The sequence below is a fragment of the Anabrus simplex genome, chromosome 8 (assembly GCF_040414725.1).
Source record: "Anabrus simplex isolate iqAnaSimp1 chromosome 8, ASM4041472v1, whole genome shotgun sequence".
In the NCBI taxonomy this organism is placed as follows: domain Eukaryota; kingdom Metazoa; phylum Arthropoda; class Insecta; order Orthoptera; family Tettigoniidae; genus Anabrus; species Anabrus simplex.
The window spans coordinates 11,051,582-11,078,559 of NC_090272.1; the positions used below are offsets into that span (position 1 = coordinate 11,051,582).

Consider the following 26,978-nt stretch of genomic DNA (forward strand, 5'->3'; position numbering starts at 1 on the left):
GGCTAATCCCATACTAAAGAGGTGACTTATATGAGAAGACAATTTACATTACGCTAGAATGGAAGAAACGGTTGAGAAAATAAGTTCACCTCAAAGCAATATGAGTGGGAGCTCGAAAGGGTTAAGCACTCTCTATCCCAATTTGTAGGTAAAACAGAAAGAATTGATACCGAGTGTCTTTACATTTTAAAGGAAAGTTACATGGAAAAGGCTTCGGACCTGCCCCGAGAGTTAAACTGCTGAGCTAGCAAGAAAAGAAGTTATTAAAAGGCCATTACCTTGTGGTTGAACTGCTGCCCGAAGAAAGAGGCGCTTCCCGCCCCCTGCTACGTAATTTACACACTGATAGCTGTTACTGAAGTGGCGCGGAGACCCGAAAATCAGCAGTTTATATACTCTCGCGGAAAGTTCGAGGCGTTTCAGGAATGAGAACACCCTCCCACAAGAATTTTATTGGCTAGGGTTAAGCAACATATCCAAGTTGAAGAAGATACGCCTGATTGGTCATACATTAATTAAAGAAATTCGGGATTGGCTAAATTCAAAACAAGGGGAAAGAAAGGGTTAATATTGCCAACTTAAACAATGACTGAAAGAAATTTAACAAAGACCAAACTTATGAAATCAAAATTTCTCCAAAAACATAGTTCTTTCACTTCGCACTAGGGTGCACAATTGTAGTTCTTCAGTAGTGCCATCTGGAAGAGAATGTCCACACTTCTTACTACAGGCAAAACAAAAATACATCGAAAACAACCCAGTTCAGAAACTTCAAAATTTCCAAGTAGTGACATCTTCAGAGAAACTTGAAAATTAGCGCTGTAGTTAAAGTTCAGGCTTCCTCCAGTAGGAGAGTTTCAATTGGCGCAAATTTTAAATTAGCGGCGCGGAGGTGTACCGCCCGGTACAGACCTCCCCCCCCCCAAAAAAAAGTTCCTCCAAGGGGTAACACATCAAATTTGTTTGAAAACAAAGTTCAAGTTATGATGTTGATATAGACATTAATTGCAGAAGAAAAAAAATCGTAAATGATGGGATCCAGTTTCAGATTCTTGTAGTAGCTTTTGAAGTAATGTCTTTGTGCTTGTAGAGGTTGAAATCAGCAGGGAACTTTTAGTTTTTAAAGTTGAGGAAAAATTTTCTAAGTCCACCAGATATTGCAGTTGGATTAAAAACTGTAGTAATTGTGGATGTTAAATGTCCATGTAGCTGATTACATATATCCAAGGTTGATCAAATTAGACGGCCAGACCGGCCGCTGCTGCTTGTGTCCAGAGGAGGCCGCTCGGACCCCTCAAGTACCCTGAGATACCGCTCGCCCGCACTATGAGAGGAGTAGTGGAGTTGAAGCACGCCGCGCCCGCGGCGAACATGCAGGTCGCGGGCCAGTTACAGGTTGTGCGCCGCACATCAGCCTTGGCCGGGAGGAGGACTCCGGCTCGCCGTACACTGGTTGGCCTCACTAGAGAAGGGCGGGCCCGTACCCTGCTTCAGTAGCGGTACGGCGCCGCGCTGCTGCGGGGGCACTGAAACATTAAAGCTCAGCGGCAGAATTTTGTTGGACCATCATCATTTTTTGAGGGCACAGGCTTTGTGGAGAGGTTGAGGGGTCAGCGGCGTGAAGATATTCAATTCATATACAAGCCACTGTGTGTTATGTTAGCAGGAGACGGGAGCGTGTTAATGGCCATGGTAAGGACAGGATGGCAGTTTAACTGATCGGGGGAAGGTTTACAATAAATGCTTAAATATAAAAAATATTATTGAAAGGGCAGAAGGCCTTAAAAGTGAAACCCCTCAAAAAATATAACCTTCCTATTTCTTTCAAGATTATATGAAGCAAGTTAGCACAGAAATTATACAGGTTTCACCTGCGACAGGTGAACCCTAAATATCCTCTCGGTGGCTGGATTACTTAACAATAATGTAACGGGAGTAAGGAAATCGAGAATGATACACGGCCCATGAAATCTGGGGGCAAGCTTGCCCGCGGGAACAAAATTCTTGACCATCACCTGGTCGCCTACCTTCAAATTGGTGGGTCTCCGTCCACGATCATATCTTTCCCTAACCTTTTCATGAGACACTTTAAGATTGGCTTTAGCCTTCTTCCAAAGATCTTTAATGTTATCTGGATCTATTGTCTCAGGTAGAATGTCACTCAGAGACCAGAGGTTAGAGAGCGGCGTGTTGGGAACAAACTTGAACATCAGCGAAGCTGGCGTAAACTTATGAGATTCATGAACCCTGCTAACCAATGCAGGGACGTGACCCACCTAGAATGATCTTCGTGATGGTAGACAATAAGCGCGGACCTGAGATTACGGTTAACCCGTTCAGCCAGAGATGGTTGAGGGTAATAAGCAGAAGTTGTCACATGAGAGATGGACAGGTCAAAGCAGAATTTACGAAATAGATTAGATGTAAAAGCCTTAGCATTATCAGACACAATATATTGACACGGACCAAAAGAAGCAAAGATTGAATTTAGACAAGTAATGGTGGACTGAGCGGTAGCCAGCTTAGTCGGAAATAACCAGGAAAATCTTGTAAAACCATCTACACATACAAAGATGAACTTGTTGGCATTCCCCTTTGACTGGGGGAAGGGTCCTACATAATCAATATACAGGCGTTCCATAGGGCGCGACCCTTGATGAGAAAACAACAGGCCTACCTTGGTGGACATGGTTGGTTTACTAAGCAAGCAGGATTTACAAGCCTTTACTAGTTCACGAATTTCACCGTCCATGCCCTTCCAGATGAACCTTTCACGAATCTTTTCACGAGTTTTAAAGATGCCTAGATGCCCCCCTAATGGGTTCTCATGATAGTACTTGAAGATCATAGGCACAAGAACAGCTGGAACGACAAATTTCATCATCTTATCATGCCTCGAAGGGCAACATAACACACCATTCCTCAGTACGTAAGGGACAACATGTTCCCCAGAAGAAAGGCTTTCCATTATCGGAGCCAGCGTCGGATCTTCACGTTGATATTTCTCAATGTCCCTAAAGAGCATGGGAGCATCTGTTAAGATGGCATTAACCTCAGATAGTATGGACTCGGGAGGTGACGAACTATCGACCGGTTCATGGGTCTCGACATCGTTGGAAAACGCACGGCTGAGTCCGTCTGCGACAACATTTTCGGTACCTCTGATATGCCTGACATCGAATTGGAAGGCAGAAATTCGGATGGCCCAACGGGCTATACGACCAGTACGACGCGGCCTACCTAAGACCCAGCTTAAGGCTTGATTATCCGTCTCCAGGTCGAATTTGACATGTTCCAGATAGAGACGGAACTTTTCTAAGGCAAATAAGACTGCCAAACCCTCGAGCTCATAGATGGAATACTTGACTTCTTGAGCCGATAGAGTCCTAGATGCATAGGCGATGGGTCGCCTCCCTAGTTCAGTCTCTTGAAGAAGGACTGCAGCTACCGCCGACGACGACGCGTCGGTTTGGACGATGAATTTCTTCGAGAATTCGGGCATAGCAAGGACAGGGGCATTACAGAGAGCTAATTTAAGATCTTCAAAAGCGGCTTGTTGAGAAGGTCCCCACTCAAATTTGATGCCTTTCCTGCGAAGAAGGTTCAAGGGCGCCGCTCTATTAGCGAAGTTAGGAATAAACTTCCTGAAGAAATTCACCATACCAATGAACCTGGCGATACCTTTGATGTCCTTAGGAGGTTTAAAATCACGGGTGGCCTGTGTTCTAGAATGATCGACTGCAACACCATCAGGTGACACAATATAGCCTAGGAATGACATGGAGGGCTTAGCAAAGGCAACCTTGGACAACTTCACAGTTAACCCGGCCTTACGAAGGCGGTTGAGAACTTCTCGCAGATGATCAAGATGTTCTTCAAAAGTCTCCGAAAATACGACGACATCATCAAGATAGTGATACAAGTACTCGAATTTGATATGGGAGAAGACCCTATCTAGCAATCTAGTGAATACAGCTGCTCCCGTGGGGAGCCCGAAAGGCACGCGGTTGTATTCATACAAATTCCAGTCCGTGGCAAACGCTGTAAGGTGTTTAGACTCTTCAGCTAGGGGAATTTGATTATAAGCCTGATTCAAATCCAAGATGGTGAAGAACTTGGCCTTACGAAACCATGAAAACAAGAATGAAGGTCAGGAAGGGGCACAGATTGTAACACCACCTTCCGATTGAGAGCCCTATAATCAAGGACAGGCCTGAAGCCACCTTGGGGTTTCGGGACTAGAAAAATAGGTGATGAATACGCTGACTTAGAGGGCCGAATAATACCATCCTTTAACATTTGATTAATGATTTCTTTCAGAGCCTTCATTTTAGGTGGAGATAGCCTATAAGGTGGAAAACGGACCGGAATCGAATCCGTGACCTCAATTTTGTATTCAATAAGGTCAGTAACACCGAGAGTATCAGAGAACACCTCTGGAAACGACTGACACAACTTACGAATACTATCAGCCTGCTCCTCAGGTAGATGTCTAAGATCTAACAACATCTCATCCTGGGTAGGCGAAATAGACGAACATGATACAGAATTACACTTTAACAAGGGGATTTTACAATTGGAAGCAAATTTGAATGTGCACGACTTACTCTGAAGATCGAGCACTAGACCGGTGTGAGAAATGAAGTCAGCTCCCAATATTATGGGGCAAGACAAGTGCTTGGCCACAAATAATTTAATTTTCCAAGTAAATTTAAAAATGCGAATTTTGACATATGAGGAACCTAAAATTTCTAATGGAGAAGAATTAGCCGAAACATATTGAACAGACGATGAACAATAGTCAGGAAGTTTACAAATAGATTTCAATTTCGAATACCATTGAGCCGAAATAATTGAACAAACACTGCCCGAATCTAAGAGAGCTGTTACAGGTTCATTATTTAACTCAATTTTGAGAAAAGGTACGGGTGCTGGGGAGTCCGCCGCAATCCTAAGACATTCTTTGGGGCATTCAAAAGATGAATCTGAAGATTGAGTTTTCCCTGCATTTTCGACCTGTTTACCAGGGGCTGAGCCTCGGGAAGATGGATTATTCGACTCAGCCGAAGCCACTAGTCACTTTTTATTATTGGTATTGGTGGAATTTGCACCAGAAGTTGAGCAGGAGGGGGTGCTATTCGAATTTGGGCAATTCTTGGCGATATGTGAGAAAGCCCCACATTTAAAACAGCCTTGAGATGACCCTGCTCCATTCCTTGTCCCACTAGACTTGATTGATGGGCACGTGTTCCGAAGATGGTCAGGCGACCCGCAAGCATAACATTTACGGGGCGTGACTGGTCGGCGAGGTGGAGGCCGAGAATTACTAAAAGAAGGAGGGGTTCTTTCGCGACACGCAAGGAATCGGCGTATCTAACTCCTTCCGCTGAGACGGCCAATGCTTCAAGTTCAGAGAAGATTTGCGGGCACGCCGCGAAACACAAATATGACCTATAAGATGGTGAAATACCTTCCACAATAGCCTGTACAATCTGATCTTCAGGGAAGTGAAGAGCAAACACCCTAGTATAAAACTTAATATCTTGGATGAAATCTGCCAAGTTTTCATCCAACCGCTGTACACGATAATAGTACTTCTGAATAAGTGAGGACCTTGCCCTAGCCGGAATGAAGTTAGCTAGCAACTGGGCGTGGAAGTCTTCAATAGATGATTGCTCGGCAATGGCTCTTACTATTTTGTCTGAGAGAATACCAAATGCATAGGGATAGATGATTTGCAAAATCTGACATGGAGAAAGAGAAAAAACAAGGGCATGATCCTGAAATTCAACTAAAAACCTTAAGAATGAAATAACGTCACTGGTAGTGTTAACAGAAAACTTAGAAATACCTCTGAGCAACATTGCTAATGGATGGGGTAAACTGCTGAAACCCGGAGACGTAGTAGGAAGGGGCCTAAGTGGCGGAGAAACAGATTCGGAAGGAGCATTATTTAACACAAAGGGAGGAATGGACTTGCGACGATCTGACATAGTTTCTAATGGGGCAGATGTACGTTGGGTAGTCGCCTCAGTACTACTTCCTTCCTCTTTCGAGGAGTCCTCCCCACTAACAGTATTTACTACCATAGGTTGGTCGACTTTAGGGATGGCAGATCCAGATAACAACTGACTAACCTTACTAGACATTTGGGACAAGTTTTCGGCAAGGACGCTAGCTTCCTTACCCTGAACGTCATTTAACTTCAGAGACAATAGATCACATACCCTATTATAAAAGTGGTACAACCTAGCCTGTACTCTTTTGAGTTGATTAGGAGATGGATCACTTACTTCAAAAAAAACTAACTACAGATGCTAGCTCAGTAGTATTGTTATTGATCGTGGAGAGAGCATCGTAAATCTCTTTCTCTCCCAAAGTCGGGATGGTAATAGGCAAATCAAGGGAATCTTTTAGTTTATTGGAGTCGACTGCAACCGTGCCTCCAGATTGAACATTTCTGAGAGATAGTTCGTAAATTAATTCCTCTTTACGCAAATAGAAAGGATGAGGAACCTCGCGAGGGCCGGACATGATGACAGAACAATTTTGAAAAAGGGAAAATCAAAAATTCCAGCAACTGAGAAAATAGTTAGAGTTGTAATCAAAGCAATGTTTAGCCGTCAAAAGGGGCTAAATTGAGACCCATTCAACCACGCTCTGCTACCACTTGTTCCGAGGTATCTGTGGAACAGCAGAGGTGAAAGAAGGTGCGGGGGTGAACAGGTCTCAAAATACGAAATTAAAGTTAAGATAAAATTTAACAAGGTTATATTTCCTTAGCAAAATCAAGAAATAACAAGAATGGCAGGTACAGAGTAGCAAGGCAACAAATGTACAATTACAGTATTCACACGATTTGGGCTTCGAGCCCCGGACTCACAATTCTTGAGCAATTATTCCAACTTTACCCAAAAAACAAGATTCGACAAAGGGGCAGAAGACCCCAATCATGTTCAGGAGCACTTACTCCCAATTACAAAATAAAGCCTCCTCGAGGCACCAAAAATCAATTTCAAAAGCGCAATCCGCTCTCAAAGTTTAAGCCTATCAAAGGCCACACCAAACTCGACTTTCAAGCTGTCCTCCAAGGACATAGACACAGGGGTAAAAAGATACCCAACCTACTGAGACCTATTAAGTGAAGAAACAGAAATATTACATGGCCTCGACAATACCAATTTGAGAGGAGGCGAAGCTGCACTCCTAATACATTTTGTTTAAAACCTACTTGGTACTAGGCCGTTAATGCAAGGGTTAATCCCATACTAAAGAGGTGACTTATATGAGAAGACAATTTACATTACGCTAGAATGGAAGAAACGGTTGAGAAAATAAGTTCACCTCAAAGCAATATGAGTGGGAGCTCGAAAGGGTTAAGCACTCTCTATCCCAATTTGTAGGTAAAACAGGAAGAATTGATACCGAGTGTCTTTACATTTTAAAGGAAAGTTACATGGAAAAGGCTTCGGACCTGCCCCGAGAGTTAAACTGCTGAGCTAGCAAGAAAAGAAGTTATTAAAAGGCCATTACCTTGTGGTTGAACTGCTGCCCGAAGAAAGAGGCGCTTCCCGCCCCCTGCTACGTAATTTACACACTGATAGCTGTTACTGAAGTGGCGCGGAGACCCGAAAATCAGCAGTTTATATACTCTCGCGGAAAGGTCGAGGCGTTTCAGGAATGAGAACACCCTCCCACAAGAATTTTATTGGCTAGGGTTAAGCAACATATCCAAGTTGAAGAAGATACGCCTGATTGGTCATACATTAATTAAAGAAATTCGGGATTGGCTAAATTCAAAACAAGGGGAAAGAAAGGGTTAATATTGCCAACTTAAACAATGACTGAAAGAAATTTAACAAAGACCAAACTTATGAAATCAAAATTTCTCCAAAAACATAGTTCTTTCACTTCGCACTAGGGTGCACAATTGTAGTTCTTCAGTAGTGCCATCTGGAAGAGAATGTCCACACTTCTTACTACAGGCAAAACAAAAATACATCGAAAACAACCCAGTTCAGAAACTTCAAAATTTCCAAGTAGTGACATCTTCAGAGAAACTTGAAAATTAGCGCTGTAGTTAAAGTTCAGGCTTCCTCCAGTAGGAGAGTTTCAATTGGCGCAAATTTTAAATTAGCGGCGCGGAGGTGTACCGCCCGGTACGTTATCTATTTCTAGAGATGTACAGTTATCGCCTTTTTTTTGTTATGTATGATATCATTGATTATTTTCCACGTTTCCTTTGGGTTCTTGTTATGAACTGTAAAGTTTTCAGAGTAATATTTGTTTTTTAAGCTCCTTTTCAGATTTGTCACATTGTTTCTACACCTGCGATATTCCTGATTGAGATTGATGTTATTCTTTAGGGTGGGATTTTTAAGTTTTGCATGTAAAATGTTACGTCGCTTAATAAGGCTGAGAAGTTCAGAAGATATCCATGGCAAGCTACCAGTTCTTTGTGTTCGATAACTTTGTGCTTTCTGTTTTTGTGTACTAAGGGGTAGCTGGTCAATAAAGGAATTATACATTATGTCAATTCTACTAGTAGTGTTGTTTATGACTTTTGTGTTATGTTCAGTGATATTACTACTTTCAGGTCTATAATTATTTTGGTCTACATTAGTTGCTTTCAGCCTTTTCAGTTCAAGCGATTGTGATGGAGATATAGAATTTGGCAAAAGAATATTAAATATTAATATATTGTAGTCACTTATATACGGTAGCTACCAACATTTGATAAATAATAATATATTCCAGAATTATTTATAGACACATGATCTATTAAAGTGCTTGTGGTATCACATATTCGTGTTGGATATACATTATTGCATTGCTTGAAATCATAGCAAGAAAGCAGGTTCATGTATTTTCTTTTTAGTTGGTCACTAGTTAAGATATCAATATTCGTGTCACCCAAAAATAGGCATAAATTGTTAGTTATTTTATTTAGAAAATTTTCGAGGGATGCTAGAAATGGTATGGCATTATTACTATTTGGGTTATATCCCGCAATTAAATCAATACTTTTATATTTACTACTACTAAATTTATCCCTATAAATTTCAACCTATATCAAGCTATGATCAAGTTCACAATTCGTTTTCAGATTTGCTTTCCAACAGTGCGAAATGTAAATACCTAAGCCACCTCCAGCTTTGCCGTCTCTGTGTGAAAAGTAGCTTATATAATTTGGTATATTATAGTATTTCGCCTCCTCACTTTTTACCCAAGTTTCTATCACAACCAATATATCTACCTGGCCTATAATGTGCAGCAGAATTTCTATTTCCTCAAGTTTGTTTCGGATACTCCTGCTGTTTATGTACAAGCACCTAACCGCACTGTAAGATTTTGACGGGCCAGTAGAGCTGTTTCCGTCCAGGTGAGAAGCAACTGTATATGAACTGATGTTCTGTAAAACAAAATTATTTATGGAATCGTATTGTATTTCATAACAGCCTAATGGAAAGGAAATTGAATGGAAAGGTACTGCCATTAACGAGTGTTGGTATGATATCTTGGCTGTGCCGTTACACTTGTGTCTTCACTCTGCAACTTTCTAATATTATCAATGCTCCTAATTCGCCCTTTTTTTTTTTTTTTTGCTAATTGGACTTACTGTACGATATACCATATTTTATAGTATATATGAAATTTACTTGGAGTTCATTTGAACACTAACAGTAAGTGAAATCTATAAGTAAACGTATGAAAAAAAACCACTTTTTTCCATATGTTAATACACTCCGGCACATGCAAACTATAGCACAATGTCGAGACATCTGGCGTCGGCACTGCGAACCTGGCTGTGGACGGTTTTTATGCTCAGAACTAGCGCACACTTCCCGTCCTTGTATATCTCGTAGGCATCGCCTCAACCGTTGCCTACGAGATATACAAGGCCGGGACATAGCTACTAATTTGTCGCTGAAAAAGCGGACCGACCGTGTTCACGGTTTGGCCGCTGGATGTCAGGTTTCCGTCCTGTTCTTGGCGGACTTTAACATTGTGATATGCGGAGTAATTGTGACGTTGTGTTGATTTTGTGCAATTTATTGTGAATATTGTTTCTATCGGTGAGTGTCTGTGAGGTTGAGAAGAATGTGGACTGTTGTGTACCTCTCTATTTCGGATGACACTAAAAATGCATGATAATTGACGTTCCATAGTGTCCCTCCCGAGTGCGGTTTAAGGGAGAAATGGAAGCAAACTATTTGTAGGAAAAGTGATATAGTAGGATCTCTTTAGGTACCGTGCCTAGCAATTCTTCTCATAAAACAGATTTCAGTGTAAGCACATCAATCAAATTGCCTTCTGTTTTCATTGTGTATTCTGTTCACAACCAGGAAAATGTCAAAAGCAGGAAGCGTCCAGCTCCCAAAAATGATGTATTGCCATCAAAATTTACTAAAAGTTTCGATTCAGATAACGATGAACATACCATATCTTCATACGTCAGCCACAAACGAAAAAGGAGTACAAGTCTCGTTTCTATATCAAGAAAAGTCTACGAGTATCTCTATTAAATCTAAAAAATATACAGATGAAAAAAATTAAATACCACATTACAGAAAATAATCTGCAAAATTGAGAAGTAGGATACAGGTAACGAAATCAGAAAAAAAGTTTTACGGTATCTCAACTTTACCAAAAAGCAAACCAAATTGAAAAGCATGCTAAAATTGGTCATTTAGGAGCTTTATTCCTGTTGGAACGAATTTTATCTTCTTCTTCTTTCTTCATCCGTTTACCCTCCAGGGTCGGTTTTTCCCTCGGACTCAACGAGGGATCCCACCTCTACCGCTCAAGGGTAGTGTCCTGGAGCACCAGACTTTGGGTCGGGGGATACAGCTGGGGAGGATGACCATTACCTCGCCCAGGCAGCCTCACCTGCTATGCTGAACAGGAGCCTTGTGGAGGGATCGGAAGATTGGAAAGGACAGGCAGGGAAGAGGGAAGGAAGCGGCCGTGGCCTTAAGTTAGGTACTATTCTGGCATTTGCCTGGAGGAGAGGTGGGAAACCACGGAAAACTACTTCGAGGATGGCTGAGGTGGGAATCGAACCCACTTCTACTCAGTTGACCTCCCGAGGCTGAGTGGACCGCGTTCCACCCCTCATACCACTTTTCAAATTTCGTGGCAGGGCCGGGAATCGAACCCGGACCTCCGGAGGTGACAGCTGATCACACTAACCACTACACCACAGAGGCGAACACAAATTTAATTTTACGGGAAGAAAAAAGAGAAATACGGTGAAACGACGTTAAATATTTGCGTAACGGGCATAACATCGCTCACCAAACAGCAGCTTCAATACGAATGTCAAAATATCAGATGTGCGGAGGAAAAAATTGGATCGCTGATAATTGGATAAAGGGCGATTAAACCCAAAGTTATTTATGACCGCAATCTCGATCCGCTTATCGGATACTCCGAGGGACAATTCAAGGAATCGGTAAGAAGTGACAAACTCGCTATCAGATTTCTCTGCTTCTTTCGTGAATTACTTGTTTCGTTTAAGCATATTGTAAGAAATACGTTGTAGAAAATAAGTCAAACAATTGCTCTTGGTCTATCTTTGATCTCATGTCTATTTGCTGCCTTCTGAAATTACTAGTTTTAATGAATTTTTATAGTTTTTCATATGCGAACGTGTTGTAATAAGCGGTCGAGATAGGACAGTAAAGAAAACTCTAGCGGCACTTGCCGGAAGTATCTCGAGGACGAGTCTAGTTAGTAGTACTGTATTTCCCGGCCTTGTGTATCTGGAAGGCACCGCCTCAACCCAGCACATCTGCTTCTTGTGAGCATATAGTGCGGGAAGGAGAATACAGAATAGTGCTGGGGACGGAGCGGAGCAGTTGTTGTGACGTCATCACCCGGTAGTACCGAGTGAACTACCGAGTGAATGTCATGACGCGGGACGTTTAAACACGTTATAGGTATGGCACTGCGAAGGTATTGCATCCCCCTATTAATACCCTTCTCTCACAACGTAACAACTGTAAATAACTGCATATATATTCACTATAATTGTTACATACGTAACTGCTAAGGAGTAGGAGGTAGTATGTGGAATAAATGTTAGTAACTCGTATAGTTACCGGTAACTCATTCGAATAGTGAAACAAAGTATGGCGCACACTTACCGAAAGGGTTGGTATACAAGGGGATTGGAAGTTAACAGAAAAGTAATGTATTAACAATTATTTCGTAAGTTCATGTGATACGGTACACTGTTAATGAGAAGAATAACCTGAATATAAAGAATCTTATGAGAATATAATGAAAAACACTGACATAATTTCATGTACAGAATGACAAAAGTAATTACGTAAATGAACGTTGACTGGAATGTCCTTCTTTGCAAATATGATTACAAAACGTATCTGACAACATACTACTACACGTCCCAATGCCAAACAGCTATCAGTAGAATGCTTCTATAAATACACTTATTATATTATATTATATTATATTATATTATATTATATTATATTATATTATATTATATTATATTATATTATATTATATTATATTATATTATATTATATTATATTATATTATATTATATTATATTATATTATATTATATTATATTATATTATATTATATGTGCGGCCACAAAACTTGCATTTTGCGTGTTTCCTATTATCAGTGATGTCAAAAAACTGCCAGGCATCCGACGGTTTTCGTGGCATTTGTGAAACAACGTTCTGTAAAAATTTCTTTAAATTCCTTTAAATATTCTAAAAATATAACTACTATCTACGAATATGTTTAAATATCACACTAACACCACAAATATAATCTAACAGACTTTACATTATCTACAAAACATAACAAGCGTAGGAAATGTATACGTACATTCGAAACACACAGATTGAATAAGGTACTTTCGTACGTGTGTTGTGCGCTACACTGTGCTCAGGTCCTCCGCGAGTACTCGCAGTTGTAAGCGGAGGGGATCGGTGGTGCGCTCTACCGCTACAACCGGATTACTCATCGGTATCAGTATTTGGTACGTTGCCTACGCTATAATACAAGGCCTTGAAATGCACTCATGGAAACGTGTGACATCTTAGTTCACCATTCAGCCGCTAGGATCACGTTCTTGCCCCCATGTATTCGCATGGCCGTATATGTCAATAAGTAAATTACATCCTAAATAAAAAGAACTGAATGTTTTTGCGAGTACTGGCAGTTCTTTATTTATAGAGCGGTGCTGCATTGGCTTGGATATGTGATTGAAGTTTCAAAACTTTCCTTTTGAGAGGCTTCTTATCAAGTTTCAAAACTTTCTGTCTTCTACTTGAGTGGCTTGAAGCAATGTTGTCTAATAGAGGTCTCACAAATTTTCATAGTAGAAAAAGATGTGGTTTCTCGTCTTTACACTTACTACGCTTAATTTCACTGTTGAACATGCCCTTCGAAAAAAAAATCACCTTTTAGTACCGGTAACTCTCTTCAGGGCAAGTACTGCGTAGCCGAGGTGACAAATTCCGTCGTTCACTGCAGAAGTGCCACAGACGATGATTTTCGGTATCTGAGGGCTATTTCTAGTCGAGTGCAGCCCTTGTAAGGCAGACCCTCCGATGAGGGTGGGTGGCATCTGCCATTTGCAGGTAACTGCGTGTTGTTGTGGTGGATGACAGTGTTATGTGGGACAGCACAAACATGCAGCCCCCGGGCCAGTGGAATTAACCAATGGAGGTTAAAATCCCCGACCCGGCCAGGAATCGAACCCGTGACCCTCTGAACCGAAGGCCAGTACGCTAACCATTCAGCCAACGAGTCGGACATAAGACACAATGTTGGAATTGGAGTAGCTGAAGAAGAGATATGTTCTAAACAGCCTTTACAGTCTGTTTGTTCTTTTGCCACACTAACCATAATTATATTTTTCCGTTTGGCGTCTTAGGTAGCTGAAGAAGGGCTCGATTTCATCCTTGTTAGGTTCCTTGTCAATGCATTATGCAAATGTATACTTCTGAGGTATTTTACGCAGGCCACAGTGGATTGGGTAGTCAAGATCTATGCCTGATACATTTCCCCCATGAATCTTTTTTACTTTCTCTGAATGCATTTGAATTTTCTTAATATATGACAGGAAATCATTCATTAACCAACTGAGGCGTTCATCTTTAGTACTAAAAGATGCTCGTTTGTTCTCATTTCTGGAACATGCCTCATGTGAGGTGTTGCAGACGTCATGCGCATCAAAGAATTTCATAAAATGCTCCATAAAACAAATCGTTTATTTTAAACTGTTTTTAATGCTATCGGAACCTACCACCTCCATACTTTTCAAACCAGAGACTGTTTCAGGGGAAAATACTCTAAAATTTGTTGGGCGAATTATTTTTTCTGGTTGGATTCCTAACTTAAGATTTCTGAGTTTGAAGAGGCCTCTCAAATGATCGCCGGTCACGGTAGCATTGTTTATAAAAAAAGTCCAGTGATAAATTTTGGGATCGCCCAATTCTTATGACGTGCCGGTAACTCGGATCAAAACTTAGGAACAGAAGCCTAATTTCATCAGCTTGAAGTCGTATCTCATGCGTAATTCTTCCTCTGTATAATGTTTCGAACATTGAACAATCATTGGAAACTTGTGAAACGAAATTCCACTACCTTTAATTTAATTTCTCGTGAATAAACCACGACTGGAACTGCGAATGCTTAATATCAGACGAATACATAATACATTCACAAACAACTCAGTTAATAAACAGGTTTACAGGCGCGAACCTGGTAGACCGGGGGGCAAGAAAGCGATCCTAGCGGTCCGGCATTGAACTTCAGTGTGACCATTTCCATAGCGTTTTACGGGCTCTATTTCCAGGCCTTGTATTATAACGTAGGCAACGATTTGGTATTACTCGCTCCGTCCCCACCTCTGATACAGAATATGATGGTCTCCTCTTCTGAAAGTGGTGAGTGTTGAGTTAATCTCCTCTATTAAAATAGCTGATATATGCCCTTTCGCTTCAGTTCAAAATTTAGTGGAGAAAAGATTTATGTATTGGCAACACTGTTTATTAGTTTGTCACGAGATTTGACAAATTTCGACGTACTGTTGTGTTGTCATCTTCGCACATAAGTCAGTATCCTATTTAGTTAAAATTTTATAACGTGCAAGGAATGATACAATACCTGGAAGGACGAATTCTTCATTCGGTAATATTACGTTTAGTTTCTTGAGGTTTGAAGTTCCTTCGTTTTGAAGAAATGGTTAGGTACCCATTCCCCAAATTTTCATTAAGAAAGGCAGGACTGTTTTATTTTTATTGATAGGTAGTAAAATAAATTACTACACGAGAGGTATGTTGCATTGCCTCTGGACTCGTTAAGGTGGTGTCTTTTCACACAACTCCTCCATCCAATGGAGGTGAGCTGCACGCAATATTTTAGCCATATACCGGATCTCCTGCCATTCTTTTATCTCTGGCAGTCCCGGGAATCGAACCCGGACCACCGCTGATTGCAGCTACGAAGGCGAACATCGGTTAAGATGAATGGGATCAGATAGCTACTACTATTCCTCCTGTGGGTGGGAGCGGTAGAATAACACCCACGGTATCCCTTGCCTGTCGTAAGAGGCGACTAAAAGGGACTCGGCTTGGGAGCGTGGGTTGGCGACCACGGGGCCCTCAGCTGAGTCCTGGCATTGTTTCCACTTACTTGTACCAGGCTCCTCACTTTCATCTATCGTATCCCACCTTCCTTGGCCAACTCTTGTTCTTTTTGGACCCCGACGGTATTAAGAGCATTCAAGGCCTAGGGAGTCTCATTTTCACACCCTTCATGGACCTTGTCTTCCTTTTGCCGATACCTTCATTCTTTGAAAGCTAATCAGACCTCTTCTATTATTACATCTGCCTAGTCTTAAAGGATGGCTGTGCTTCATCTTAAAACAGCAATCACCAGCACCTTTTAAAACTGAGCCTATCAGTGTAATTTAAAAGATCAAAACAGAGAAAGTAATTTTGGTGTTGGAGAACAGCTATAAACTTCATAATTTACTTACAAATTTTCTTAACTGTTGTGATTGAGGTACGGGAAACAAGTGATAAATTAATGGATGGCACATTTTGGCCAAGATTATGGAATTTAAGTTTCAGAAACTTGTTAAGGTGAAACTGCTTTAGAACTTGCCATATTGTTATACTTGTTGCAACCTTGTTGTGCTTTTTTATTGCTACTTCTGTTGTGAACTTTTTTGATCATGTACTAATAGTTACACTGAACACATTGTACCTCCATCATGTTTCCATATTCTTTCCTACATTTCTCACATTCAGTCATGTTACCAACGTAGCCACTTCCTTCTGTTTTTAAGAATTTTGTAATTTGGGAATCTCACCTCTGCTCATGTAATGTATGGTCCTCAGGTGCTAAAAAATTACTTCAACCTGTAATAACAATGACTTAGCTTGACACAGCAACATTAGTTTACAGCCATGTGATTTTTTTCTTTTCCAGAATTGTCTCTAAAACCAAGGATCTTCTGGGCTGTGGTGGCAATGTATCCTGAAACATGGTTGCAGTTGACCGTTAACACCATTTTTCCTGTGTTCTCTATTAGATTTTGGTTTTGGTAAGTTGAGGAAAAAATAACTTGATGTAAATAATTTGTATTTCAGTGAAACCCCAGTTATATGTTTTTCAGGAGTCAGAATGAATTAAAATAACATAAATGTGAAAACATACATGTGAAGAATTCAGCATTGTATTGGAACTCTATTTTCTTTTATTAGTAAGCACTTTAAAATGCATTGGCAACAGATTATTAGTTAAATTAAGATGACTAGTGCGATTTCCAAGATGATTATTATTACCAAGTATATGGCATTATACATCGAAGAGCCTCCATGGCTCAGGTGGCAGCACGCTGGCCTCTCACTGCTGGGTTCCATGGTTCACATCCCGGTCACTCCATGTGAGATTTGTGCTGGACAAAGTGGAGGCAGGACAGGTTTTTCTCTGGGTACTTCGGTTTTCCTTGTCATATTTCATTCCAGCAACACTCTCCACTATCATTTCATTTCATCTGCCATTCATTAACCATTGCCCTAGAGGAGGGTGACAGGCTTCGGCAGCTGGCACAATTCCTGTCCTCGCCGCTAGATGGGGGCTTCATTTATTCCATTCGTGACCCGATCGAATGACTGGAAACAGGCTATGGATTTTCATTTTCATGGCATTGTACATCACTATTACATACAGTGAAATATCAGTACAAGAGTACCATATGGACAGAAAAAGAATATCGTTGTAAAGGGAGTTATCATTATGAAGAATTTAGAATAACGATTTATGATTTTGATTGGTGAACACAATAATATCTGAAAATTGAATTACTTTTTTTTTTTCTAGTTGTTTTACATCGCACCGACACAGATAGGTCTTACGGCGACGATGGGACAGGAAAGGGCTAGGAGTGAGAAGGAAGCGGCCGTGGCCTTAATTAAGGTACAGCCCCAGCATTTGCCTGGTGTGAAAATGGGAAACCACGGGAAACCATTTTCAGGGCTGCCGACAGTGGGTTTCGAACCTACTATCTCCCGAATACTGGATACTGGCCACACTTAAGCGACTGCAGCTATCGAGCTCGCTATGAATTACTTTAACTACCAGCCACATCACATAATTTCATTCCCACTAATATAATTGTTTGAGATAGCAGAAACAAACAAAAAAAAAAAATACAATACTATAGTACCTTACCTATAGTTCCATTTTTATGAGTTTCGACTCGACAGTTAACCGGAAGTCAGATGGTGGTGCCAAATTGCTACGAATACAAACAGCTGATTTACGATACACAACATGAATGGAAATGTATATACTGGAATATAAGTCCATAATCAGTCATTATTCTTTATAACAACATAACATGATTCACATAAGATGAACAATAATATACAACACATTTAGGATGAGGCTACAAGATAAAAATATGTCAATGCTCAAACAAATAAAACATAAGAAAATAAAAATAAAATTTCTACTCACCATGTAGAAGAGCTCGCTTTGATGTTAGATTCAATTTCCCCTAAGGAAGGAAATAATCCTACAAAGGGAACACACCACTCATTTCTGAGTCATTGTCTGTTGAGGTTTCACTCTCACCTGACCCTAAAGAGATAATAAAGTCTTCAACATAATCGTCTGTGAGACTTTCTTTCTTCCAAGCTTTAATCATCTCGGATTTCTTGTCTCACAGCGTTGCTCCTGTTCTCTGCACTTATACGGCCTATGGCTTCGAAAGTAAGTCTTTCAACTTCCGAAACTGTGAAGAGTCGGTTATTCTCAGCTACATAATCGTTCACTTGGGCCCAGATCAGTTCTATGGCGTTAAAATGGCAATGGAATGGTGAAAGGCGAACTACTTTATGCCCATGTCTCCTGGCTATTTCATCACCACATAAACTGGGCACTGGGGCTTGTTTTGTTTTACAAGATGCAGGAGATCCCCCTTCCTCATGTCATCATGAACCAAAATATTGTGATCCTTCAACCACTTAATCAGCTCATTCTTTCTAGCTGCCATTGTTGGTTTTTTGTCAAGAATGACGGAGTGGTAGGGGGTTATTGTCCATGATTATAATGCTCTGTTCAAGCATGTTGCTCAGCAGGCTTTCCTCAAAACATTTCTGGAGTGTGCCACTATTAATTTCCTTGAGGTAATCTCCGGTTATCCTCTGAGGCACCATATCTGGAGGAAGAAAAGAGGAAAAGCTGGTCCTTATTCACACAGAAATTGAGAGATGATATGCAGGGCAGCAAAAAATTATTGTATGGTATCTTAAGAAACAAAAACACCAGATTTGTGAAGGATGAAGGCGGCATAATATTAACAAAGCCAGAAGAAATAGAAATAGACCGAGAGAGTATTTTCAGAAGTTGCTGAAGAGGAGAGCTAATGACAGTCATTCAATGGACCACCATGAAAAGCAGTTAGTTGGTGAAGAAAGGGATAAATAAATTACAATTGGTGAAATTGAAATGGCAGTAAGAAAGATGAAGAATGGAAAAACTGCTGCAATAGGTGACATTTCAGTGACCCCCTTTTGTTCGGGGACGCAGATGAAGAATACACCCACGGTATTCCCTGCCTGTCGTAAGAGGCGACTAAAAGGGGTCCCAGTGGCTCTCAACTTGGGAGCGTGGGTTGGCGACCACGGGGCCCTTAGCTGAATCCTGGCATTGCTTCCACTTACTTGTGCCAGGCTCCTCACTTTCATCTATCCTGTCAAACCACCCTTGGTCAACTCTTGTTCTTTTCCAACCCCGACGGTATTAGAGCATTCGAAGCCTAGGGAGTCTTTCATTTTCACGCCGTTCATGGCCCTTGCTTTTCTTCATCCGTTACTTCATTTTTTGAAGTGACGGATCCCTTCTTTTTCTTCTTTTCTCTCTCTACCCCCTGCAGGTGCGGGACACAGATGAAGGATACACACATGGTATCGCCTGCTTTTCGTAAGAGACGACTAAAGGGAGTGCCCAAGTATGACTGAATTAGAACCATGAAACTACTTGTGATTAGTACCATCTCACGGGGAAAGCCATCGGTCGCCTTTACTTGTGAGTAGTACCACTATGTTAGGTACATAATAGGTTTGTGATTAGTAGCAACAGAAAGTGGTTCACTGTGGGTTTCCAGTACCTGTGATTAGTACCACTATATGGGCGACACTGTTGATCTGCGTTGCCAGTGATTTGTACCCACTATGTGAGGAACACCACGGGATAGTACGAGTGCCTGTGATTATTACACCTATGTGAGGTGCACTCTGGGTTTGCGTTGCCTACGAGTGGTGCTGTTATTTGAGAAACGCCATAGGTCTGCGTTACCTGTACGATGTACAATACCTGTGAGTAGTACCATAATGTTTATAACACCGTGAGTTGATGCTACCTTAGATTAGTACCGCAACTTAAGAAATATCATGATTCTACTTTAATAGCGATAAGTGCCATTATGAGGGACCATTGACCAGGATATTAAACCCCTTTAGACAACAAGCATCATCGATTCTGGATTGTGGTTTGGAAGCAGTCCCTTGGTCAGTCATATGGTTTCTGGGAAGGTGAGGCATTGCGGGTCGGATCCACTGATTGTTTTAAATTCATATTCATCCATTCATTCTTCATCATCACGTTTTGAATTCTGGTCAATGGATGAATTTTGTACTTTTAAATTGTCATTGCATTTCGTCTCATTTTGTACCATTAGGGGCCGATGACCTAGATGTTAGGCCCCTTTAAATAAGAAGTATCATCATCGAAATTTCAGTGGAGATGATAAAGGCAGCTGGACTGTAGGCCTCCAGTGGACATATAGAGTTCTCAGGAGTGTCTGGGAGAATAAGGAGGTCCCTGAGGATTGGAAAAAAGGAATAATCATCCCAATTTTCAAGAAAGGCAATAAGAAAGTATTGAAAAACTTGTTGCTAAGATAATGGAGAGGATATTGGAAAGTAGGATAAGGTTGAGGGTTGAAAATCAGTTTGGTTTTAGAAGTGGAAGGTCAACAGTAGAGCCCATTTTCATTATGAGACAACTAATGGAAAAGCAATGGGAGTATGGGAATGATATGGTGATGACATTCATTGACATTGAAAAGGCATATGATAGTGTCCCCAGGACTAAAGTGTGGGACAGTCTAGTGCAAAAAGGAATTGGACAGGGATTAATAAAAATGATCCTGGCTGTGTACAAGGAATGTTGTGCATGCAAACACAAGTTGACAGGACAAGTTGGTTCAAAATCACTAGTGGGCTGAGACAGGGAAGTGTTCTATCATGAAGTCAAATAAATATTAAAGTTTATTAATTCCACCTGTTCAATACATAAAAAGAGATAATGAATTAAATAAAATTAAAGGGACATGTTTTGCCCTTTAATTAAGGGCATCTTTAGCCTTAATCTCAAACTGAAAGTTGATTAATCAGGTACCTGATTGTAATTAAATTACATGTGAACGTGAAGGAAGTGTTGGACATGAGCAAAATGGTTGACAATAGTTATGAAATTCTTAATATCAGGCCTTAATAAAGTCTAAAATATGAATATTCGTAAATTTATACACTTTCTTGAATGTACAAATATTTGTGAGTTTATACACTAGAGGAAACTTTTAGATCTTAAACAGATTGAATGTCACAATAATAATCAAAAATGTAGTTGATAATTCCAAAAGGAGTATTAATACATACTAAAGTTGGTAAAGAGATGTTTCCATTGCTCATTTCAAGTGAGGTTTATAATAAATTGTTACGTTGAAATAAGTCAAGCGGTGCCTATTGATGGTTTAGGGCGTTAGAAAAAATTTATCGGGTGTTAAACAGTTCAAAACGTTAGGATAAAGAAGAAGAATGTAGTTAATAACATAGATTGGAGTTTAAACACAATATTTAAAAAAAAATTTTTGTAAAGAGACGTTTCTGCTGTTCACATCAAGTGGGGTTTATAATAAATGTGAAGTGATAAAACTGTAGTCTTCTAGAAGCATGAGAGAAGAAGAGTGCTTGAAGGTAAGTTGCTTTGTTAAATGTTAGCAGGAAGGAACGGCTGTAGTCTCGTGAGTAGAGTCGTAAGGGAAGTTTGGATTGAAGTCTGTAACAATAGGAGATTTACGTGTTAAAGAATGAATTTGAATGAAAGGAGAGTTTAAAGAGAAATCAAAGTTTGAAAAACCACTTACCTCTTTATTAACATTGAAATTGGTTGACATAAAGAAGATTCGGAGAGAAAACGTTGTGTAATTTCTTTTAATTTTAATTGTAATAGTATTAAATAGTTGCTATGGTAGCGTTGAAATGACTGATATTTAAGTTACTAGTGTTACAGATGATGGGAGATTAATGGAGGAGAGGGTCGAAGCGGTGTGCTAAATTTATATGTTATTGGCCGTGGCTGGTAACGGGAAATGAGTTCAAATCTTAGAACAACATAAAGAGAAATGATATCATCAGTATCAAGTGGAATTCAAATAAAAGTTAGAACCAGTCTATAGTCAATCATTTGTGAGGAGAAATATTAGCCTTCCTCTTGAATTACAGTGCGGGAGCGAGGGAAAGTGTGACAGTAAACATCCAAAATTATAAAGTTCAATAAGGACTCAGTTAATTTCGCTAAAAGGTGTTCTGTAAAGGGTTGATGGTATAAAAAATCAAATTGTAGCATAATAGTTTGGTAAAGCAAAGATTTTTTTTTAAGGTAAGTTTAGTCCTTTCAGAGCATGTAAGAGTGAGGGAGAGTATTTGATGGTAAGTAGCAATAAGGAGGAGAATTTAGTATTAAAAGTATGAGATTATAGAGTTAATCAGTAGTAGTTACTTGTGCTTCTGGTATTATAACGGTGTGAGGATATAGGTGGGGGGTTAGGTGGGATGTTAAGTTTATGTGGTATAAGTCCAGGATCCGCCGGCACGGGCGAGCACAGGCTCCGCGGCTGCTGCTCGTGCGTCTATATGACGTCATGTATGACGTGTTTAGCGAGTTGATGTTTGCAAACATGGCGGATAATTCGAAGGAACGTGTAACAGCTGCTAAATGTATGAATTAATGGTCTGGTATATTTAGCTGTTTGAAACTGTGTAACACAATTCACAGCCACTAGATTGGGTTAAAAATTGACTAGTTGGATAGTGAAATAGATATTAACGGCGCGATATGATGGGGCTGACTTATTTTGCGAAAACGTTACGAATATTAAGTACGTCCGGCAAGTAGGAAAAGCACTGATCTGGTTTGGTTAAGTCCGGCTAGTGGCAAAACCATTGGTCTAGAGACAAGCAAAAGGAGGTCGGTGGACATAAGCCCCATGTTAGGGCCGCGAAGCGGCCAACAGCCTCGAGCATCCTTTACGAAAGCAGTTGTGATTTACCGAAAACCACTTTTATTTGCTAGTTGCTTTACGTCACACTAACACAGATAGGTGGGAATGGGAAGGAAGTGGCCGTGGCCTTAATTAAGGTACAGCCCCAGCATTTGCCTGGTGTGAAAATGGGAAACTACGGAAAACCATCTTCAGGGCTGCCGACAGCATTACTAATTTAGCACGGTGATCCACCGAAAACCACTGACAGTGACAGGTTAGGTTGTGATCCACCGAAAACCACTGGTAGTGACACGTTAGGTTAGGTTTGGTTAGGTGCGACAGCATTACTAATTTAGCACGGTGATCCACCGAAATCCACTGATAGTGACAGGTTAGGTTGTGATCCACCGAAAACCAAAGCTAGTGACAGGTTAGGTTAGGTGTGACAACATTACTAATTTAGCGGGGTGATCCACCGAAAACCACTGATAGTGTCAGGTTAGGTTGTGATCCACCGAAAACCAAAGCTAGTGACAGGTTAGGTTAGGTTTGGTTAGGTGCCACAGCATTACTAATTTAGCGGAGTGATCCACCGAAAACCACTGATAGTGACACGTTAGGTTAGGTTTGGTTAGGTACGACAGCATTACTAATTTAGCGGGGTGATCGACCGAAAACCACTGGTAGTGTCAGGTTAGGTTGTGATCCAACGAAAACCACTGATAGTGACTGTTTAGGTTGTGATCCACCGAAAACCACTGGTAGTGACACGTTAGGTTAGGTGCGACAGCATTGCTAATTGAGCGACTGTTGTTGGAAGTACACTTTTGGTGATGACATCACGAATAGGAAAGCAACACTATACACACGAGTATATTGCAACCACTGAGACAGGATATGAATTTATGAGTACTCGCCAAAAGTTGGCACAGGAGTAGACAGAAGATGGACTTCTTGTGTTTGCGTAGATGTACTCCCTCTTAAAATAATAATTACTAGTATGGATGCAGCACTGAACGGGAGTTATAATTGTTTTGGCTAGTTGTACTTCATCTTAAAACAATCATCACGACTATCACAGAACTGAACACACGACTCGACTGTTTTCGTCTAGTTGTAGGCCTACTTCCTCTTAAGATAGCAATCAAGACTATAACATAGCTGGACACACGACTGGTTTGTTTTCTTGTCTTGTCTTGCGGATATTTATTTGGGAACCAAATATATGCTGGTTTGTTTTCGTCTACTTGTACTCCCTCTTCAAACAATAATCACACTGCTGGTAATGAAACTCGTGATTTGAGTTTGATGTATTTTTGTTCCTCGTAAAAGTTAAGTTGGCGACAGTTCAGAGAGAGACGACAGAGTCATATTTTGGGGTAAATATTAATTACATTGCAATGCCATCTCTATTACTGGTAATGTACTATATGTACCTATATATACATCGTTTACGCTTCAAATTATCATGTAACATGTTAGCTGAGTGGATAAGCTGATGGACTATGGAGTTGAAGATCGCTGGTTCAAGACGGCCTGTCGCCAGGAATTTATAACAGGTAAGTAAAATTATATTAGTATGCGAATATATAAGTAAATAACTACGTATAAAATAGTTTAAATGGATGCCGGTGAATTACAGGCGGGGACTGAAAGAAAGTGAAGGGAGAGGAAATACAAGATGAAAGTTCTTCAGTATCTTTTAAGTTCTCCCTACCCGAAACCCCTCCTACCAAGGAGGTCCCGTAAGTATGTCGTCATAGCTGTGCCAGCGAATTCTGGAATTCTGGCCTTGTTCCGTTTATGTGTTGTTGGTAGTGGTTGAGTTGTGGATACGGGCAGGGCAGGAGTTGTGTTTTTTGAAATTAATGGGGACTTGGAAGTTAATAATTTAATATTATTTAGAACGTTTTGTTGATTTAAATTTAGTGATTGTAGTAATTTTGGTAAAATTTTGTATAATGGGTTTTTTACTTCAACTGTGTCATTGAGGTTTAGATTTTTGTTATAGTATTGGTCTAAAAATATATAGATGTTTTCTAATTCATTCATTAATTTTCCTTTATCTACTATTTTAATAATTGTGAGGTCTTGATCTATAGTGGTGAAATGATGTCCTGTTTCTTTCATATGGGAACTCATAGCTGAGAATTTGTTGTGTTTGATGGCATTAAAATGTTCCAAGTACCTAGTTTGAAAGCTTCAGCCTGTTTGACCAATGTAAGAGGCACCACATTGTGTGCATGCGAGTCTGTATCTGCCTGAACCTGTGGAAAGGTTCTTGTTTGAATTGATTGTGATGTGATTGAAGAATAATTTTTGGTTGGTGTTGGATGTTCTAAAGGTTATGCAAGTGTTTTGGTTTTTTATGGGGTTTGAAATTTGGTAAATGTTTGGATTGTTGTATGTGAAAGTAATAAACTTATCCTTTCTGGGTTTGTCAGGGATGAGTTTTGTTGTTAATTTATTACTTTCACATACAACAATCCAAACATTTACCAAATTTCAAACCCCATAAAAAACCAAAACACTTGCATAACCTTTAGAACATCCAACACCAACCAAAAATTATTCTTCAATCACATCACAATCAATTCAAACAAGAACCTTTACACAGGTTCAGGCAGATACAGACTCGCATGCACACAATGTGGCGCCTCTTACATTGGTCAAACAGGCCGAAGCTTTCAAACTATGTACTTGGAACATTTTAATGCCATCAAACACAACAAATTCTCAGCTATGAGTTCCCATATGAAAGAAACAGGACATCATTTCACCACTATAGATCAAGACCTCACAATTATTAAAATAGTAGATAAAGGAAAATTAATGAATGATTGAATTAGAAAACATCTATATATTTTTAGACCAATACTATAACAAAAATCTAAACCTCAATGACATAGTTGAAGTAAAAAACCCATTATACAAAATTTTACCAAAATTACCACAATCACTAAATTTAAATCAACAAAATGTTCTAAATAATATTAAATTATTAACTTCCAAGTCCCCATTAATTTCAAAAAACACAACTCCTGCCCTGCCCGTACCCACAACTCAACCACTACCAACAACACATAAACTTAACATCCCATCTAACCCCCCACCTCCACCACATCCACCACCCATATCCTCACACCGTTGTAATACCAGAAGCACAAGTAACAAGTAACTACTACTGATTAACTCTATAATCTCATACTTTTATTACAAAATTCTCCTCCTTATTGCAGACTTAAAAAAAAACTATTTACCATCAAATACTCTCCCTCACTCTTACATGCTCTGAAAGGACTAAACTTGCTACAATTTGATTTTTTATACCATCAACCCTTTACAGAACACCTTTTAGTGAAATTAACTGAGTCCTTATTGAACTTTATAATTATGGATGTTTACTGTCACACTTTCCCTCGCTCCCACACTGTAATTCAAGAGGAAGGCTAATATTTCTTCTCACTAAAGATTGACTATAGACTGGTTCTAACTTTTATTTGAATTCCACCTGATACTGATGATATCGTTTCTCTTTATGTTGTTCTAAGAATTGAACTCGTTACCCGTCACGGCCAATAACATATAAATTTAGCACACCGCTTCGACCCTCTCCTCCATTAATCTCCCATCATCTGTAACACTAGTAACTTAAATATCAGTCATTTCAACGCTACCATAGCAACTATTTAATACTATTACAATTAAAATTAAAAGAAATTACACACAACGTTTTCTCTCCGAATCTTCTTTACGTCAACCAATTTCAATGTTAATAAAGAGGTAAGTGGTTTTTCACACGTTGATTTCACTTTAAACTCTCCTTTCATTCAAATTCATTCTTTAACACGTAAATCTCCTATTGTTACAGACTTCAATCCAAACTTCCCTTACGACTCTACACAAGAAAATACAGCCTTTCCATTCCTGCTAACATTTAACAAAGCAACTTACCTTCAAGAACTCTTCTTCTCTCATGCTTCTAGAAGACTACAGTTTTATCACTTCACATTTATTATAAACCCCACTTGATGTGAACAGCAGAAACGTCTCTTTTGAAAAAAAATTTTTTAAAAATATTGTGTTTAAACTCCATTCTATGTTATTAACTACATTCTTCTTCTTTATCCTTACGTTTGAACTGTTTA

At 39.9% G+C, this 26,978-nt stretch overlaps 1 protein-coding gene across 5 annotated transcripts in view; it reads left to right on the top strand.

The window, feature by feature from the left end:
• Positions 1 to 26,978, top strand: part of LOC136879003 (endothelial zinc finger protein induced by tumor necrosis factor alpha) — a 114,611-nt gene that overhangs the window by 13,698 nt on the left and 73,935 nt on the right. For 2 of the 5 annotated variants that reach the window (XM_068229013.1, XM_067152687.2), the window contains exons 1-2: positions 14,872 to 14,935; positions 16,485 to 16,599. The gene's annotated coding sequence lies outside the window, so the exon portion shown is untranslated. Of the gene's footprint in view, positions 1 to 14,871; positions 14,936 to 15,057; positions 15,180 to 16,484; positions 16,600 to 26,978 lie in introns of those variants that run through there. The other 3 variants (XM_067152686.2, XM_068229015.1, XM_068229014.1) reach the window with 2 other exon arrangements.